General features: G+C 45.4%; 1 long non-coding RNA gene across 6 annotated transcripts in view; it reads right to left on the reverse strand.

Annotated features, from left to right (window-relative positions):
* The window catches only part of LOC110260952 (uncharacterized), a 255028-nt gene that overhangs the window by 86064 nt on the left and 150199 nt on the right, over positions 1-18765 (reverse strand). The window lies entirely within an intron of this gene.

Below are 18765 nucleotides of genomic sequence, written 5' to 3' on the forward strand. Positions count from 1 at the left end.
AAAAATTCCTGGGCCAAGGATGGAACTTGTGCCACGGCAGCAACCCCAGCCATGCCAGTGATGCCAGCCCCTTAACCCATGGAGCCACCAGGGAACTCTTCAAATGCCATTTAATTCTTTCTGGAGCAAAGCTATGGTAAAGATGGCTGGGCTGCTCCCTCTGCTTGCACTGTCTCTGTGCCTTATTTTTTTTATTTTATTTTATTTATTTATTTTTGTGCTTGGCAGGCTCTACTTATCTTTAATGCCCACACTTCAAGCCCATGTCCTCTTTTAAATATTCCAGGGTGCCCCCAGGGACTGTTGATCCCCTTGCCCCTCTGCTGCCCGCAGTCTGTTATTTTCAGGTCCATCACAGCACAAAAATGCCTGTCATCTTATCTTCTAGATGGTAGGTTCCCCTAGGGCAGTAATCCCGCCCTTCCCGCCATAAACAGAGCTCCTGGAATGTGCTGGGTGTTTATAGTCCATAAATATTGGCTCAGAGGAGCTTAGAAAAATGGGCAATTGTTTCAGGCTAGCATTTCCCATCGTGGGACATATGCAAGTTTAACTTCGCAAGATCCTATAAAAGAAGGGTTTTGTGTCAAGTGAGTTTGAAAAAAAAATCTATTTTTTTCTCATTTTCTTTTGGAAGCTCATAATGCATATCAACCCTCGAATGGTGTAGGGCTAAAAAAAATGTGAGCTTTGGAGTCAACTCAAATATGTCATGAAAGGCACTTAGATGTGTTAGGAATTCAGTAACTATTGGGTAATAGAATTATCAGTGAAGGCTCTGAGAAGTCCTGCAACAAATGACCACAGTATTGCCCAAACTTAACTGACAGTAAAATTGCCTTTCTCTCTTCACCCTAATTTACACCCACATTTTGGGAAATATGGCAGTAGATTTGGTAATATTGGAAATCAATTTGTCTTTTTAGGGCTGCAAATTAGATGATGCTTTTGAGCTAGAAAAGCATCATTCTTAAAGGGTTGCTTAAGCGGTAAAGCTAGAATTAGTCAATGAGTGAGTAGCTGACACCTCTTTATCATTCGGATTTCTTTAACTGATGGCTGCTGCCCTGGGGGAGTTTTTAACCTTGATGAAAGTATTTCAGATCTATTTCACCTTGTTTCCAATAGCCAGCAAAGTGAAAGAGGTAGTACAGTGTGGTAGGTGGTGATCTTGCCGAACTTAAGTGGCTGTCTCTTTGTGAAACTCAGCACTCCTTCTGCCATCCTTGAAGGCCTGTTCAGGATGAGATGCAATGGTCCTTGCAATAAGGAGTCTCCCTCTTTGGCAGGCAGCTAAGGCTCCTGCTTACAGAAACTTTGTTGCTTATTTACCCCTTGCCAAGCAGCTTTTAAGTTTGCTTAGCTCCTCACAGGGATTGAGCTGTCAGGGGTTTCCTGAATCCCTGGATAAGCCCAGATTCAAGACGGCCGCTTAAATACCTGTGGATATCTGGGTCTTGAGTTGAATCAAGAAAGTGGTTTTAATTTTTTTGTCTTTTTAGGGCCGCACCCGCGGCATATGGAGCTTCCCAGGCTAGGGGTCTAATCGGAGCTGTTGCTGCCGGCCTACACCACAGCTACAGCAATGCCAGATCCCAGCCGTGTTCTGCGACCTACACCACAGCTCACAGCAATGCCGGATTTTTAACTCACTGAGCAAGGCCAGGGGTCAAACCTGTGTCCTCATGGATACCAGTCAGATTTGTTTCCACTGAGCCACATGGGAACTCCAAGAAAACGGCTTTAATGCCCCCCACCCTCCCAGTCATGTCTCATTTTTCTGGTAATAACCCCCTTGCTCTTTCTTTGGGAAACCACTCCTTCCCACCCCTCAGCTGTGTAGCTTAGGTAGGGCAGACTATAACCCCTGGCAACAGACTGGGCACAGGACTCGGGACTGGCCAATCAAAACATCCCATTTCCCTGCTTCAGAAATGAACATGTGACCTCAGTGGGGCCAATGAGGGCTCCTGGGTGGAACCATGGGAAGAGTGGCTGGCTGGTCGGACCCAGGGGGCCAGTGTGGGGCCAAGGCAGGTGCAGCCTTTGTCCAGGGACACTCAGGCCTCAAACTTGTTGAAAACTCCCTTTTGATAAAGCGGGAGAGGGGAGAGAAAATTTGCAATATTACAGTTCTTCTCTTGGAATAACCGTTAATACTACCATGACTGTGATATTTACTGTGTGCCAGGCTCCGGGGTTTCCTCAGTTCTAACACACACCATTTCCCATTTGAACATCTCTGGACTCAAGATGCAACTTCCCATTGATGGCTTCTTCCAACTGTTTGCCGCCAAGCAATAGTCATGACCTGGTTGTCATTGCCTTAACCAATATGCCCCACTCCCATTCTGTATGAATGCCAAGGATGATACACGGTGAAAATCTTTGTCAAATTAAACCATCAAAACGCTTCTTCAACAAAAAAATTAAAATAAGAAAGCTTTGGAATATGGTTCTATCACCAGTGTTTTCCCTTTCTCCAAGAGACACAAATATAATGTTGCATCTTGCAATTGACAGCATCACCATTTCTACAAAATACAAGATTTCCTTATTTAGCATTGGGCTTGGTATTATTTTACATTGAAGGAAACCAAGCTTGGGGAAGTTAACTAATTACCCAAATCCACCATCAAGTGTCAAGTGCTGAACCCATGTGTATAAAGCACATAAAACCGGGCCAAATTAGATCAATTCCGTTCAAAACTCATATCATAAATGGACTGTCCTCTGGGCAAGGATTTCTAATTTGCAGTCCTAGGCAGAGGTCATCTTTTCTTATTCCTGTATTGGGAAAAAAAAAAAAATTTTTTTTTTTGTCCCTTCCCAAATCCAAACCTTCCCATAGCATTGCCACTTTGGATGACACCATCTCAGTGGAGTGGCATTACGCAAAAGTTACTTTAATCTACAGGATTAGATGAAAGCCGAGTTCTCAGAGTGCTGTTTCTCTACCAGAAAATTGATACCAGGGACGTTCCGAGCCAAAAAACGACCAGCGAGCTTTTTTTTTAAAACAACCAAGGACCCAGTTGCCACGATGAGGCAACAATTAGAATAGGATTTCCTTTGGGGCAACGTCACTCATCTGATTTCAGCCCAAGGTCCAACCTGTTGCGGACAATTTTTCTGCACAAGCCACCCACCCCCAAATTTTTATAAATTAGAACCATCCAATTTGGCTTCAGAGTTTGCTGGGGGAGGGGGTAGTGAGTTTCTTCTGGAATGGAAGCAGGGGCTTAGCGCAGATGCGGTTTCCTGATGCGGGGGTGGAGGAGGTAGGGGAAGGTATCGCGAGAATTTCCTTGGGAGGCTGCTTTGAACACTGGCTTTCATGTGAATATCAGACTCTTTATTGCCTTGACTCGAGTGACCTCATCTACCAGAATGAAGTCATCCATCCCGCCAGGGAAGACAAACCTTCGTTCCAGAGAATCAATCAGGCCCATCAAGGGCCCTGCTTACCCCCTTATCTCCAGCCAGTGAGGGAGGGCACAGTTATAAACCTGACAGGCCCCAGAGAGCCCCGTCCGGCACGTCCCACTAAATCAAAAAGCAACCCGGAGGCTCGCAAAGCACCAACTTGCTACTGGGTAGGCACCGCTTGCCATCATTTCTGACTTGGGAGATTATTCTGCATCGAGGTATTTCTTGAGGACAAAAACCGCTGGCATTCCACTGAACTTCGGGGTGTTCCTTCTTCTTATTATTAAACTATTAACTTCTGCCAGATAGGAATGCCAGGCACATAATTGCTCGGCCGGCCTTTTTATCCCAGGCTGTTGCACAACCCATAAACAGTCCAATTAGGAAACCAATTAAAATGAGAAAGAGGCTTCCTGAATTACCCAGCAGTTGAGGCTGCGCTGCCTTTTCGTTGTCAGCCAGTGAATGGTTTTTATTGCATCTGCTGAAGAGGCGAAAGGACGAAGGAGAGCCTCGGCACCCGTGGGCTGAGCTGCAGCACAAGGGGACCCCTGAGCAAACTTGGGGATGCTCTGGGAGACCACGAGGTGGGTGTCCGAGAAGGAGGAGGCTTTGCTGTGCTTATTGGAAATGAGAAGGAATTACAAATAAATCTGTACCATGATGGTTATTCTTTTATTGTCGCAGAAGTGCTGCTGAATATGTACATTTTCAGAAAGTAGATTCTTTCCAGAGGAAATGGGTCCTGCCTCGCCTTCCTGGAGGCCTGTATCATACATTAGTCTGGATCCTTCTTTGCAGCATCTGTCTGAGTGTTCGTAGGAGTCTTACACCGTCAAGGAAGCAGTTGACTTTGGCCAAGGTCACAGACCTCGTCATTCTTCTGTTCAAGACAAGGATTTGAGTGTGTAACGTCAGCCTCATTGGAGAAAAATTTGGGTCTCATCCAAGTTTCTCCAATTAAGTCACTCGGGCAAGTTGCTTCTTTTGCCTCTGTCTCCTCATCTTTAAACCACTAATGATAATTGTACCTGAGTCAGGTTGTTGGAGAACTGAAGACGTTCATGTATGCAACATGCCTAGGCCAGGACCTGGCATATGGCAGGTGCTACATGATGTAAGCTGTTGTCGTTTCTGTGCTGCGGTGCTTGCCCAAGCTATTTGCTTTCTCCTGGCAAGACTAGACCTCGAGTGTGCAAGGCTATGCTCGCCTCTTTTGGGGAGGCTGATCGCAACATCAGTTTCAATGGGCCTTGGGAGGCTTCAAGTGCTCCCCCGAAAGGTTGGTTGCCATGGATTGGGCATCTGGTCTGTAGCGAATGCCATACTTTGTGTTTTCACCCATCCCAGCTCATCGAGTAAAATGGCCAGCCTTGGCTTAAATTTCTGGTGGCTGGGAGCCCACTACATCATAAGGTTTCTACTAAAAGGTAGCACAGCCACGTAGTTAAGAGTATGAGCTGGGGAGCCTAGTGGTTAAGGATCTGGCGTTGTCACTGTGATGCCTTGGGTTCGATCCCTGGCCCTGGAACTTCAGCATGCCATGGGCAAGGCCAAAAAAAGAAAAAAAAAGAGTATGAGCTAATCATGTTTGAATCCCAGGTCTATGGCTGTATGACTATGGATGACTTACTTAAACTCTCTCTGCCTCATTTCTCCATCCACAGCAGTTTAGCATGAGCCTGGCTCGGAGAGGGTCTGTCACCACTGGGTTCAAGATGAATTTTGCATGCTAAGCCAGAATGGGCTATTTCAGAGATGAGGAAAGGGAAGCTCAGATAGCAGAAGTCATCTCCCAAGACAGCATGGCTACAAAATGGCCTAGATGATACTGGGCACCAAACCCAGGACTTTCTAAACTCAGGACCCTTGCTTGGCTCCAATGAGGGGCCAACATGGATTTCAGGTTCGCTATGGATTTTCAGGAAAAGAAAGAACCGTCTAACATTGGGTCATCATAAAAATGGAATTTATTTATGGAAGGAAACACATCGAAATAGTTTGAGATGAAAGGACATGATGTCTTGCAAGTGCTTTGAAGCACCTGGGCACGAGGAGGGCGTGGAGAGTAGCTAGAGAAGGGTGAAATCGTGACTTGGCATTGGTGGGCATTAAAGCTGAGAACAACAGACTCATTCTGCTATTCTTGCTACTTCTATATATGCTTGAAGAAGTCTACAATAATTTTTGTGTGTGTGTGTGTCTTTTTAGGGCTGCACCTGTGGCATATATAAGTTCCCAGGCTAGGGGTTGAATTGGAGCTGTAGCCACCAGCCTACGCCACAGCCACAGCAACATAGGATCCAAGCCACATCTGTGACCTGCACCACAGCTTATGGCAATGCCAGATCCTTAACCCACTGAGAGAGGCCAGGGATCGAACCCGAATCCTCGTGGATACTAGTCGGGTTCGTTAACCACTGAGCCACGACAGGAATTCCTGTCTACAATAAATTTAATAATACAACAGATAATGTAAATAGAATGAGCAGGGTTAGTGAGGGATGGAGAAATCAGGGAAGTCTCTCTGAAGTTCAATGGCAAGGAGCTAGACACATGAGGATACTGGGAGCGGGGGCTGGGGAGGGGGTGTATTCCAGGCAGAGGGAACAGCAAATACATCACCAAGATTACTCAAATCTCTCTAAGAAATAACCTTGTAAAGCCTCAGAAAATGCCATTTTTACATTTCCTGAATTATCAGATCAGCCAAGAGAAGATGTCTAATTAGCAGCTGAGAATATTGCTGCTTTAAAAATGATGCTAATTTTCAGTGGGGTTTCTTCCCTCCAAATGGAGATGTGTGTGCAGACCTTATGCTTGGGATTAAAATTTTCAAGTGTGTTTTAAATTTTGATTAAAATTATTTTCATTAAAAAATCTTAACTGCCTTATTGTCTTCTTCGCTTGCCGTCTGATTCCACCACTGGGATCCATCCTGGCACCTGCTGGAGTTTCATAAGCTGCCAGTTCAAACAGCCACATGTCAATGAATAAAGGGAAATACAGTTTTTTATATTTGTGAAATACTGCACCAATGCATGTAGTGTAAAATAGCCCAGTGTGGTCCCAGCTGAATAGTAAGAGGGTGATTTATTCCCAAGGCTCTGTTTCCATTTTTGCTGTTTATGATAGCATATCAACGGAGCTTTTTGATTGAATTACCACCTTGTATTCAGGCTGGGACCATGCATTATTACATATGTAAGTATAAATGTCGATGCAAATGAGTTTTCCTAATGAAATGAGAGGCAGTTTATTTTTCCTTGCATAATGGGTGGTTCCGAGGACCGGATTTATTTTCCAAAAGTGACTCCATGCTTATTTTTCAATTTGTCATCTCTTCTTAGCATGAGCACCCCAATAATTCAGATCTGCAGCTCTTTAAGCTTTCACATGTTAATGTGGATTTTTTTTCACTTTTAAACTGAAATCAATTTCAATGTGATTTATCATCAGAGAATTACCTTATGTAAAAATGCTTAAGTGAATGAAGTAATAACTTTCAGCCTATCAGTTAGAGAGCAATTTTCAGGTTCTCAGTTCGGAATAAATGGTAAGATTCCAGGGTCACATTTTCATTTCATTCATGACACTGTGTGCTTTAGTTATGACAGACTTTGGGAATGTTTAGGAGCTTCAAATGAGCTGAATTGCTTTTCAATATTGCTGCATTTTATTTCATACAGGTTGAGCGCCTCTGCTTGGGTAGTGCCGGCTATTCTGTGATCCCCTTACCTGAACCAGCCGGCCAAGTCTGGAGTTGATTTCACTCATCATCCATGAGGCTACTAATGTGGAGCCCCAGGCTCTTTCTTTGCATGTGAAATGAACCACAGCTCCCTTGCTTCGAAAAGTGGAGTCAGAGAGGATTGGCTTAGGAAGTACTCGCCCAGCAACTGCACAGGGAGAGCCAGGCTGCTGCAGGTATGCAGTACAGAAGTGTTTCTCTCCCAGGGTTGAGGAAGTGAAGGCTCAGGTGAGCAGATCCCAAGAACACATGCGAGTTTGCCCCCCTCCCCGTCGAGCCTTCAGGTGTCAGCTTGGGGATTAACTTGGGGGGAGCATGGCCTCTGAGCGCACAATGTGAGTCTAGAGACAATGGTAGCTTTCTTTTCACAGTCCAGACGTCTCTTAATAATAGTAATAGTATTTAATAGTAATCCTGGTTCTTTATTATACTTCTATATAAATGAAATATAATAGTAAATATATAATCTCTAGGCTATACTAATAATACGAACAATAACAATAATATTCAAACACTTCTTAAGCACCAACTGGGCCCAAGCACTACGCTAGGTACCTACCATGCATTATTTCATTTAATCTTCAAAGTGACCCTCCAAGGTAGGAACCACTGTCATTTCCATCATTTAAATAAAGAAACAGGATCAGAGAAGTGAAGTAATTTGGCCAGGGTCACCCAGCTAATAAGTGAAGGAACGGAGATTCGAAAGCAGTCTGGCGTCAAAGCATTCTTCACCTCCCAACCTTTCTACCTTAGCAAGTTTTCTGCCCGTGGAGGGAGGCACCTCCCTGCAGTGTTTGTTAAGATCCCCACCATCTCTGGCTCTGGGGGAGGGAGGGTGGTGGGTGAGCCAGCAAACTTGAAAAGCCAGACAGAGGTGGTTAAGTCCCAACTCTGGCTTCGGCCGCATGGCTTGGCCTAGGATGCTTGACCACCATCTGCCTTGGTTTCCCCATCCATGATATGGAGATGCTGTGATAATATTGTTAATGTGAAGAATTAATGACCCAGTGCCATGTCCAGTGGGTCAGAACCTACTGCCACGAGCGATCCTTACACTAAAATCTTACACCAGATTTACTCAGGTGGGAGCTGCGCCAGGGAGCGATGGGAAAGGGGCTTATCAATTTGCATTTCTAATTACCCTCTAACTACCTGCCTGGCCAGTCCTCTGAGGACTTGCTCTGTGATTGATGTGAGACCACTTAGAAATTTCTTTGAGTTCCTCAGAAGAAAGGTTTTCTGTACAATCCAGCTGGAGGTGTTACCGTTTAGAGGAATCTGAAAACCTAACTGTGCCGTTGATACACTCATAGGCAGTTGAAAGGGGGATTATCTTTTAAGACTTGAGAATGTTGATGTTTGCAAATATTTTCTTGCTGCCTTTCCTAATACTGCAAATTGACTGCAGAGATAATGGGCAAAGGATGACATCATACAGCAGCCTTTTAAGTGCAAGAGCTGGAGGAACCACTTAGAGTAATTAGGAAATCCTTAAACAAGTGTTTGCAAAGCATTGGCTAACCCTTAAGCTTGGCCTTTTTTTTTTCCTGGCATCCAGCTTGAAAAATCTGACCTTGAATAATTATCTACCCACTGGCTTTCAGCACCAAGAGAAGACAGGCTCCGGGGTGCTGTCTGCTTGCGTGTGGACAACACCACTGAACCTGAGCGCAGTTAACAAGCTAGGGGCTCTTCGGGAGAAGTGTCCTCAGACGGATACACTGTGCAAAGTGAAGCCGCCTGAGGCCCCGGCTAAATGCTTTGGGGTAAAGTGCCAGCTTCCTTTCCTCTGGTTTCCATTCCAAAATGGCTATCCGGCTCTTAGGAATGCTTGATGAAATATCTTTTTCTGGGAGTTCCCATCATGGCTCAGAGGAAACGAATCTGACTGGGAACCATGAAGTTGCGGGTTCGATCCCTCGTCTCGCTCAGTGAGTTAAGGATCCTGCATTGCCCTGAGCTGTGATGTAGGCTGCAGATGCAGCTTGGATTTGTCATTGCTGTGGCTGTAGTGTAGGCTGGCGGCTACAGCTCCAATTCAACCCCGAGCCTGGGAACCTCCCTAGACCGTGGGTATAGCCCTAAGAAGACAAAAAAAAAAAAAAAAAAAAATCTCTTTCTCTTTAAACTGGCTTGGATGCCAATAGTTGTCATGGCTACTCCGAGAAAAGCTGGCTTTCTCAGGAGGGTCCTTTGGTCTATTTAGGAGACTGGAGCTTATGATGGGAAATCCTGTCTTTTGGAGCAGAGACCTGCGGTGAGACTGGGTGAGCAGGGGGGAAGCTAAGCCTGGCATTGACATTAAATGTTTTATTACCTAGATCAAGACACAGTGTCTTCCGGAAAACAATTTCCTTGTTCTAACAAACGCCATAGGTAGGTAGATAGATAGATACATAGAGACATGGATAGATAGAGACACAGGAAACTCTTGTTACAAAGCAATGCATTTCTCATGTAGAAAATTTAGGAGGTATGAGAAAGGAAAAGTAGTGAGGAGGAAATTACCACGATCCTGCCTTCCACTGAGAATCTTGAGGACTTATTTTTTTTTTCCTATGAGCTTTTACACAGTTGAGACAAAGCTGGGGAGATCCTTTTGTATCCAGCAATTTTACTACCATTGTTTCCTAGGCATTTCCCCCAACTTTGGCTCATGGCTTCATAGTATTCCGCCACAGGCCCGGGCCATTATGACATAATCATTCCCCTCGTGTGGACATTTTGTTTTTGTTTTTGTTTCTTCTTCTTTTCAAGGCTGCACCCACGGCCTATGGAGGTTCCCAGGCTAGCAGTCCAATCAGAGCTGTAGCCGCCAGCCTACACCTCAGCCACAGCAATGTGGGATCCGAGCTGCGTCCGCACCTACACCACAGCTCACCCCAATGCTGGGTCCTTAACGTGCTGAGCGAGGCCAGGGATCGAACCTGAATCCCCATGGATACTGGTCAGATTTGTTTCCACTGCGCCCCAATGGGAATTCTTTCTTTTGGGGGGGGTTGTTTTAATAGTTGGTATTAAATAAACGATGCTAAGCTGAACCTCCTCCTGCTGACCTCTCCAGTTCTTCACCAGGTTCAGCCCGTGTGGCGAACCAGCAGGTGCAGGAAACTTCCTGGGGCACTATTTCAGCCTGTGACAATCACGATGGCCTGGATTAGTTGAGCTTCCCAAGTGGGGCTCTTCAGATACTTGATGCGGACAGGAAAACAAAGGCTGCTCTTGTCTTATGACTATGTAACATTCTCTTCGAGAGTCATTTGGTTTAAGAAAAGTGGATTAAATCAATGAACCAAAGCAGAAAGCCATATTCTGAGAACCGAGTATACCAGATTTTCTATACTTGGTTTTCACACGATTGCTTGCTGTTGGTTGCAAACCTTGAGGAAGGAGCAGGGTAATATTTATACTGTAAACAGACAGGTCTTTTCCTTAAGTGAACGAAAAAAAAAAAAAAAAAAGTGAGCTTTCTTATCACAGTTTCTGAATGCTCCGTGTAGGCAAATGGAGACGTTAATCTGGCTGAAGAGACCCTGTTGTCCTCAGGGGTGTATCGGGATGCAGCGCTGGAGGAAATGCAGGCCAAGTCTGCAGATGTGGGCAGGATGCTTGTTGCCCAGTGCACTATGTAGGTGGAGATTCAGGGCAGCCCTTCTTTTTTTGTTGGTATTTTTGGTTTTTTTTTTGTTTTTTTTTTTTTTAGGGCCACACCCGCAGCATATGGAGGTTCCCAGGCTGGGAGTCCAAAGCACAGCCGCAGCAATGTCAGATCCCAGCCGTCTGCAACCTACACTACAGTTCAAACCAAAGCTGAATCCTTAACCCACTGAGCAAGGCCACGGATCGAACCTGCAACCTCATGTTTCCTAGTCGGATTCGTTTCTGCTGTACCACGACAGGAACTCCAGAGCAGCCCTTCTGAAGGAGGAACTTGGCCCGCACTGATTGTTGGGGCCCTGGAAGGCAGTATTCACCACCGAAGTTGTTTCCTTTTCTACCCTGGTACATGCCAGGGCTCTTAGTGTTCTGTATCTGGTCCTTTCCTCTCCTTGATGCCCTATCACAGGGGCCTTGGGGCAGCTGGCAGAGAGAACAGCCATTTGGGGCTCACCCATCACCTGAGCATGCGTTCAAAAGCCCTTCCACTGGAACCGCCCCTGCATCCCTCTCCCCCTGTGTCCTTTTATTTTTCCCTGCTTTTTGCTTTTTAGGGTTGCACCCGCAGCATATAGAGGCTCCCAGGCTAGGGGTCAAATCAGAGCTGCAGTTACCGGCCTACACCACAGCCACAGCAATGCAGGATCCAAGCCATGTCTGCGACCCACACCACAGCTCGTGGCAATACCAGATCCTTAACCTACTGAGTGAGGCTGGGGATCGAACCTGCCACCTCATGGTTCCTAGTCGGATCTGTTTCTGCTGCACCACAACAGGAACTCCTCCCTCTGTCTTCTCTTCCCCTCCTTCCCTCTGCTCTTTTGCCCTCTCTTTTCTCTCTTGCCTGAGTATTAGGCCTGACTGCTTCATGGCCCAGAAGCAGTTTTAACTCCATGACTATTACTCCCAGGGACCCAGAAATTCAGTCTCCAGCTTGGCCCATCATAGGGGCTGCTTGAGAACATGGGTCCCTAATCATGAAGGTATTGGGGGCAAATTGCTCTCTTATTTATTTATTTAGGGTTGCACCTGCAGCATATGGAGGTTCCCAGGCTAAGGGTCGAATCGGAGCTACAGCCGCCAGCCTACACCACAGCCATAGCAACGCCAGATCCTCAACCCACTGAGCGAGGCCAGGGATGGAACCCACGTCCTCATGGATACTAGCTAGGTTCATTACTGCTGAGCTATAATGAGAATTCCCTTTTTGAAATATTTTCATGAACCATAGGAGATGAGAACTGAGGACTCTTTTAGGAAAAGTCCCAGGACTTGACATAAAGTTGAAGAGCAAGAGCACAAGTTGAGATGTTTAAGTGTCCTTATCCTTGGATTCAGCCCTTGAAATCATGTCCCAGGGTAAATGGTGTTATTTTCCTCATGAAGATATTATGACAAATGAATTCTACTTTTTACCCACTTGATTTAAGACATGGATTTATAATATTATATGTTTCATGTGGACAACACTATAATTTGATTTCTGTCTATACCACAGCATGCTCACCAGCAAAAGCTGAGTTGTCATCCTTCGCCATATACTGACTCCCCCGACCCACTCCCCCCCTCCTTCCCCTCTAACCACCAATCTGTTGTCTGTATCTGTGTGGTTTTTTCTTTCTCTTTTGTTTTGTTTGCTTACTTATTCACTTTCTATATTCCACATACTGAAATCATATGTTATTCGTCTGTCTCTGTCTGACTTATTTCAATTAATATCTTTGGGGGCAAGTCTTAATCCTCAAAAAGTAATAACAGGGTCTAATGGAGCTCAACTGAGAAGAGATCACCCTCGTGCATTATCTTTTCAGATTCAAAAGTACCTAAATTCCAGAGGAAACTAATGACATACAAAGAATTGGGGAGAAAATTTTCCAAATAGATTGGAGCTCAGAGATTCAGATTTTCTACTTTTTTTTTTTCTTTAATGATGCTCACATTTCACAGGGTAATTTTCTCCTCTCTCTCTCTCCCTCTCTCTCTTTTTTTTTTTTTTTTTTTGAAGGGCCTATGGAGGTTCCCAGGCCAGGGGTCGAATCAGAACTGCAGTTGCCAGCCTACACCACAGACACAGCAACACAGGATCCGAGCCGTGTCTGCGACCTACACCACAGCTCATGGCAACGCTGGATCCTTAACCCACTGAGCGAGGCCAGGGATGGAACCTGACTCCTCATGGATACTAGTCAGGTTCATTACCGCTGAGCCACAACGGGAACTCCACACACAGTCATTTCTCGATGCTGTGTCTTGTATTTACTCCTCGAGCGCCTAGAAAAATGCTCTGTGCAGATTAGGTTTACTCATGCATCTGTTCTCCACCATTTGTTGAGCTGTTTATGTGCTGAGATTGAACAGACTCAGCTGTATCCGTCCTCCTTTGGAGTGTACAATCCCGTGGGAGGTAAATTTAGATATTTACGGTTATAACGCTTGGTAAGAGCTATGAAAGGAGAATGAAGATGTACCTGGAGATCTGATTTAGACTGGAGGTAGGACAGGGTGGTCCGAAGAGGCGTGGTCAGAGGTCTCCTTCGAAGATGGTCTTCCAGCTGATCCTTGACAGATATGTATAGAACGTGACCAGGCAAAATCTCCGAGCTGGAGAGCCTGACATGGGGCTCAGAACTCTCACTCCTGTGGGAGAACCTCTGCAATATAATTATTCTCCAGTTTGTGGGTCACCTACTGGCGGGGGTGGGGGGGTAGGGGTTTGATGATCTATCACAGGTGCGCCTCTCCTACCGTCTCATTGTGGTTTCTTCATGTCTTTAATTGTCAAAGACCTTTCTTATCGAGGGTTGTTGACAAGTGAGTTGTGATGCTGTTGTGCTCCCGAGAGGAGATGAACTCGAGGTCCTACTCTGCCAACTTGCTCTGGTCGGTACACCCGAAATTAACACCCCATGGTGAATCAGCTATATTTCAATGAAAAAAAGAACTTAACCAGGCAAAGAGCAAGAGGAAAAGTTTTTTAGCAAGCCAGAGCATATGCAAAGACCCTCGGAAGAAAAGACACTAGTCAACTGGAGGAATTATCTGTCTTAAGCAATAGGAGGTGGAGTCAGCGAGAGAGAGAAGGAGCCAAATTAGGGAAGTTTTGCCAGGAAGGCATTGGAACATTATCCTGAGGTCAAAGGGAAAGCATTGATATTATGCTAAGTTTAATTTAACTTTATTAAAGCAATAAAGTTTCACGATCAAATTTATATTTTAAGGAGTTCCCGTTGTGGAGCAGGGGAAGGGAGTAAGGAGACCACCCGAGCTGAATTCCACATGAAAGTTGGTGATGTCTCAGATGAAGGTCCTGGATATAGCTAGTGGAGAAACAGATCGAGAAGGGAGAGGGTTTTGTTTTGTTTTGTTTTGTTTTGTTTTTTGGTCTTTTTGCCATTTCTTGGGCCGCGGCATATGGAGGTTCCCAGGCTAGGGGTCCAATTGGAGATGCAGCCGCCAGCCTACGCCAGAGCCACAGCAACGCGGGATCCGAGCCGCATCTGCAACCTACACCACAGCTCACGGCAACGCCGGATCCCCAACCCACTGAGCAAGGCCAGGGATCAAACCTGCAACCTCATGGTTCCTAGTTGGATCTGTTAACCACTGCATCACAATGGGAACTCCGAGAAGGGAGAGGTTTTGCAGGAAGACTCGACAAGCCTTGGTAAGACTGAAGGCAGGTGGGGACTGGCGAGGGAGAGGAGGATCTCAAGGATGAATACAGGATCTGCCTTCAAGCATCCATTTACATAGAAGGAAAACTGTGAAGACCAGCGTTCTTGGGGGTGGAGACAAATGCATAAGTGAAGGAAGCCCCACAATGATTTCTTTAGTGTCTATTTAAGACTTCTGGACTCGCCAAGTATTCCCGGAGTAGAAGATGGGACCCCGGGTAGCTAGATGGTCAGGTCTTGTCCTCAGGAATTTATGATGATGTGACACCCAGGTGTTTTCACAACAGCAGCACTTACATCCTTTTAACACCTGCTAGACGTCACATCTCTCCTGATGGGGGACCAATTTGCCGTTGGTCCCAAATTTCTATACCATTCAATGGCTTTTGATCACGAGTCTAAATCGTCCATCCACTTACCACCTGAAATGAAGGCATGGATCTGTTTTTCATCCCAAGTTAAACTCTGCTACCCACATCCTCCCCCTGGCAACCACGGGGGTGTGTGTGGGGGGGTGTGATTCTTAAGAGATATTTTAATAAGGTTTCTTGAGTCATTTCAATAAGTTCTTTAAAAGGAACGGTGTGGGTTTTTTTTTTTCAGGAAGTAAACGATAGCATTTGTGCCATTGCAAATCATAATGGATTTCCATATTCTCTGCCATAAAGAACGCTTTTTTTTTTCTCTCTCTCTCTCTCAGAAAGGAAAATTAAGGTTGCTGTACCAGGGGATCACTTTCATTATCTTTAGCATACAAATGATCTTTTAAAAAGATTTTCTTCCTCTACATATGTACAGTATCAATGATATAATTTACATTGCATCTTTCATATTAACACTCTGATCCATCACCACTAACAATGCAGGGTCTTTGTGTGAGGGGCTGTCGGACAAATGTTTTAGCTTGTGAGAAGAAAATTGTTAGCATTTGAATAGAGAATGGTACAGGAAGGATTAATAGCCTACTTTGATGGATTAGAATGTAGGGAAATTGCTCAATATTAATATGAAAATGTTTGTGAATTGGTGGCAAGGTGCCGTCAATGGAAACTGATTATGTCTCCGAGGCGTTATCAGTTGAGACTTGACTCTTAGCAAAGACCTTCACACAAAAGGCTGATGAGGGGTGTGGAAGATGGCTGGCTGGGGAGCAGGGACAAAAACCCACCATTCAATCATTGGAGTCCTCCTGTCACTTTGGGGGCCTTTTCCATATTATTGTACATCTGTATATTAACATAGCTGAATACGTATTTATAATAGAAAAGTAAGGAAAGTGTAGGCAGTGAGTCTTTATGGCTATAATTTTGCTTTTGTATCTTTGGAAACCAAATCAGGACCAAGCAGGTGGTTGTTACCTAGGCAGTCCAGCTCCTTTGAACTGAAATTTTTGTCTGTGCACAATGGTTTCCAAGATGGTAATTTGCTAGGATGGTTGACAGTTCCAAAACTATGATATAAAAATGGTTGTTTAATGCCAGGGTCGACGAGCACAGTCAGAACCAGCCTAATTTTAGAATGACGTCTGTGAGGTTTGGGGGGTAGGTATTAAAAAGTAATATTTGCAAAATTTCACTCTGGTGCTTTTAAAACAGCTGAAGTATTGATTTACCTTTGAAAATAGATTTCCTAGTAAAAGTTGCAAATTCACGGCCAAAGGGAAACTAATAAAGCTTTGTGGCCTCTACAAAAATCTGAAACAATAGCGGGCCCATTTTGCCCATCTGATGGGGTACCCACTAGCGCTGGGCAGTCTCATCCTCACCAGTCTTGTAATGCTGACGTTCATTCTTGCTGACTGGCATCAGAATAGAAATGACAGGCTGGACAGCGGGAAACACGGCTTTTAAAATCAAGCCACCAACTCTTCAAAAAACCAAGTGCTCAGTAGGGTCCTAGGAATATAGTTCTCCTATTTAATTTCATATTTAATCCTAGAGGAGGCTTTTTCAGTCACAGTACTATTGATATTGGGGGCAGAATAGTTCTTTGTGGTGGGTCCTGTCCTGGGCGCTGTATGAATCCAGCAGCATCTCTGGTCTCTACCCGCTAAATGGCAACAGCATCTCCCCCAGATGTGATGACGGAGAATATTTCAGACAGGGCCAAATGTCCCCTGCGGGACATAACCCACCCCCACCCCTGCCCCCACCCCAGGTGAGAATCCTTGGGGTAAAGAAAAGAAAGGTAATTATGAGTTACAGAGGAATATTACTCTTGGAATGAAAAGCAAAAATAATGTGAAATTATTTTCTCCTTAAAAGGTGAGATTCTAGGATGTTTATTTATACTTTTTTTTTTTTTTTTAAAGTAACACTAGGAGTTCCCATTCTGGCTCAGTGGTTAATGAATCCAACTAGAAACCATGTGGTTGAGGGTTTGATCCCTGGCCTCGCTCAGTAGGTTCAGGATCTGGTGTTGCCGTGAGCTGTGGTATAGGTGGCAGACGTGGCTCGGATCTGGTGTTGCTGTGGCTGTGGTGTAGGCCAGCAGCCACAATTCCGATTAGACCCCTAGCCTGGGAACCTCCCTATGCTGTGGGTGTGGCCCTAAAAAAAGTAATACTAACTACCGGCTTTTGCATGCTAGTGATTTCCCTGGCGTCAAACGCTTTAATATCGTTATATTGACCTCAGAATAACCTGATGAACTGGGGAAAGTAATTCCCATTTAACAGGAGCTGAGGCTTCAGATGTTACGCCAGTAGCCCAAAGACAATTTGAATTTGCTAAGATGGCACAGACGGGACCCGAGTGGCTCTGACGCCTGTGAACTTCACCAGCTCCTGTGTTCCTGGAGGTGAGATCCTCACTTGGAACAGTTGCACTGCACCCCTCACAGCCTCCTGTGCTCCATGAAGCTCAGCCTCCACCCGCAGCCCCTAAAAGGAGCTCTGAGAGGCCAACTCCGTCCCAGGCTGTGGAAGGTTCCCCGGGCAACATGGCAGTGGGGGTGGGGATGGAGCACAGTGTGTTTTAAACCCCAGGCTCCCGTTGGAGGGTGAGGCGTCGTTCAGCTCTCCCTGCCACCGTGCTCCTTTCTGGCTGCATTAAGCTGACCTCCCTGCTGTGTGGGCCCACTCCTGCAGGATGCAGAAGCCTGACATAACAATGCTAGGAATGATCTAGAAGCCTAGGGACCTCTGCAGTGCTTCCTCTTTCCCCATGGTCTCTGTAGCGGAGATGCCTGAAAACAGTGACATCACTTTATCCTGTCCTGCTGTCTAGTAGTTTAAGCCTAGTTGGCACAGCTAAGTCCTGAGCCTGTACAAAAATCACTGCCCATCAGCATACATATGCCAGTTGGCATAGATTTTCAGGGAGGTCATAGAACCCACCAAGGGTTCTTTCCATAGACCCCCAGACTAAGGACCCATTTCCTGATGAGTCTGTGGGTTCTCCAGGAATTTTATTATAACTCAAAGTAGCCCTTTTTATAAAAAAGCAAGCAAGCAAGCAATCCATTTTGGACATACTGGCATCTAATTTGTAAAGATGAGCAGTTACAGTAACCAGGGAGGGTGCACTGGGGAGAGAAGTGACATCCTCCCTGGGCCTGGCAATGTGCATTTAAGAGAGCTGACAGTTTGCAAGGCAGGCTGTGGCAGACGTGTCCCCTGCGTGCCCCTGGGATTGGCAGCTTCATTATTGCTGTTGTCAGTGTGCGCAGTGCCGACCCCACGCGCCTGCTAGGCCTTTCCCAGGTAGAGATGTTCATTGTAACCTATTAATTCCCAGGCGAAGACAGAGTCAAGATAGAGGGCTGGCGGCTCTTAATCCCTCCGCTGGACTTTCTGCTTTAATCCCTCCTTGTCTGTGGTTCTGAAGTGCCAACTCTGTCCTGTCTGTTGTCATCTTGGCTCAGATTCTTCTCTTTTCCTTTTGAATTAAAAACTTTCCCCCGATGTTATTCATGTACCTACTTCTTTTTTAAAAATTTTTTTATTGTTATTTCCCCAATCCAATTTTTTTTCTACTGTACAGCAAGGTGACCCAGTTACACATACATATATACATTCTTTTTTCTCACATTGTCATGCTCCATCATAAGTGACTAGACATTGTGCCCAGCGCTACTCATTGTGAATCCATTCAAAGGCAAGAGTTTGCATCTATTAACCCCAAACTCCCAGCCCATCCCACTCCCCCCATTCCCCCTTGGCAACCACAAGTCTATGATTTTCTTTTCTGTGGCAAGGTTCATTTGTGCTGTATATTAGTTTCCAGATATAAGCTATATCATACGGTATTT

Source organism: Sus scrofa, chromosome 6 (genome assembly GCF_054392235.1).
Source record: "Sus scrofa isolate SSC_HxYL_T2T_F1_AM1 chromosome 6, Sscrofa_HxYL_maternal_Yorkshire_Landrace_v2.0, whole genome shotgun sequence".
NCBI lineage: Eukaryota > Metazoa > Chordata > Mammalia > Artiodactyla > Suidae > Sus > Sus scrofa.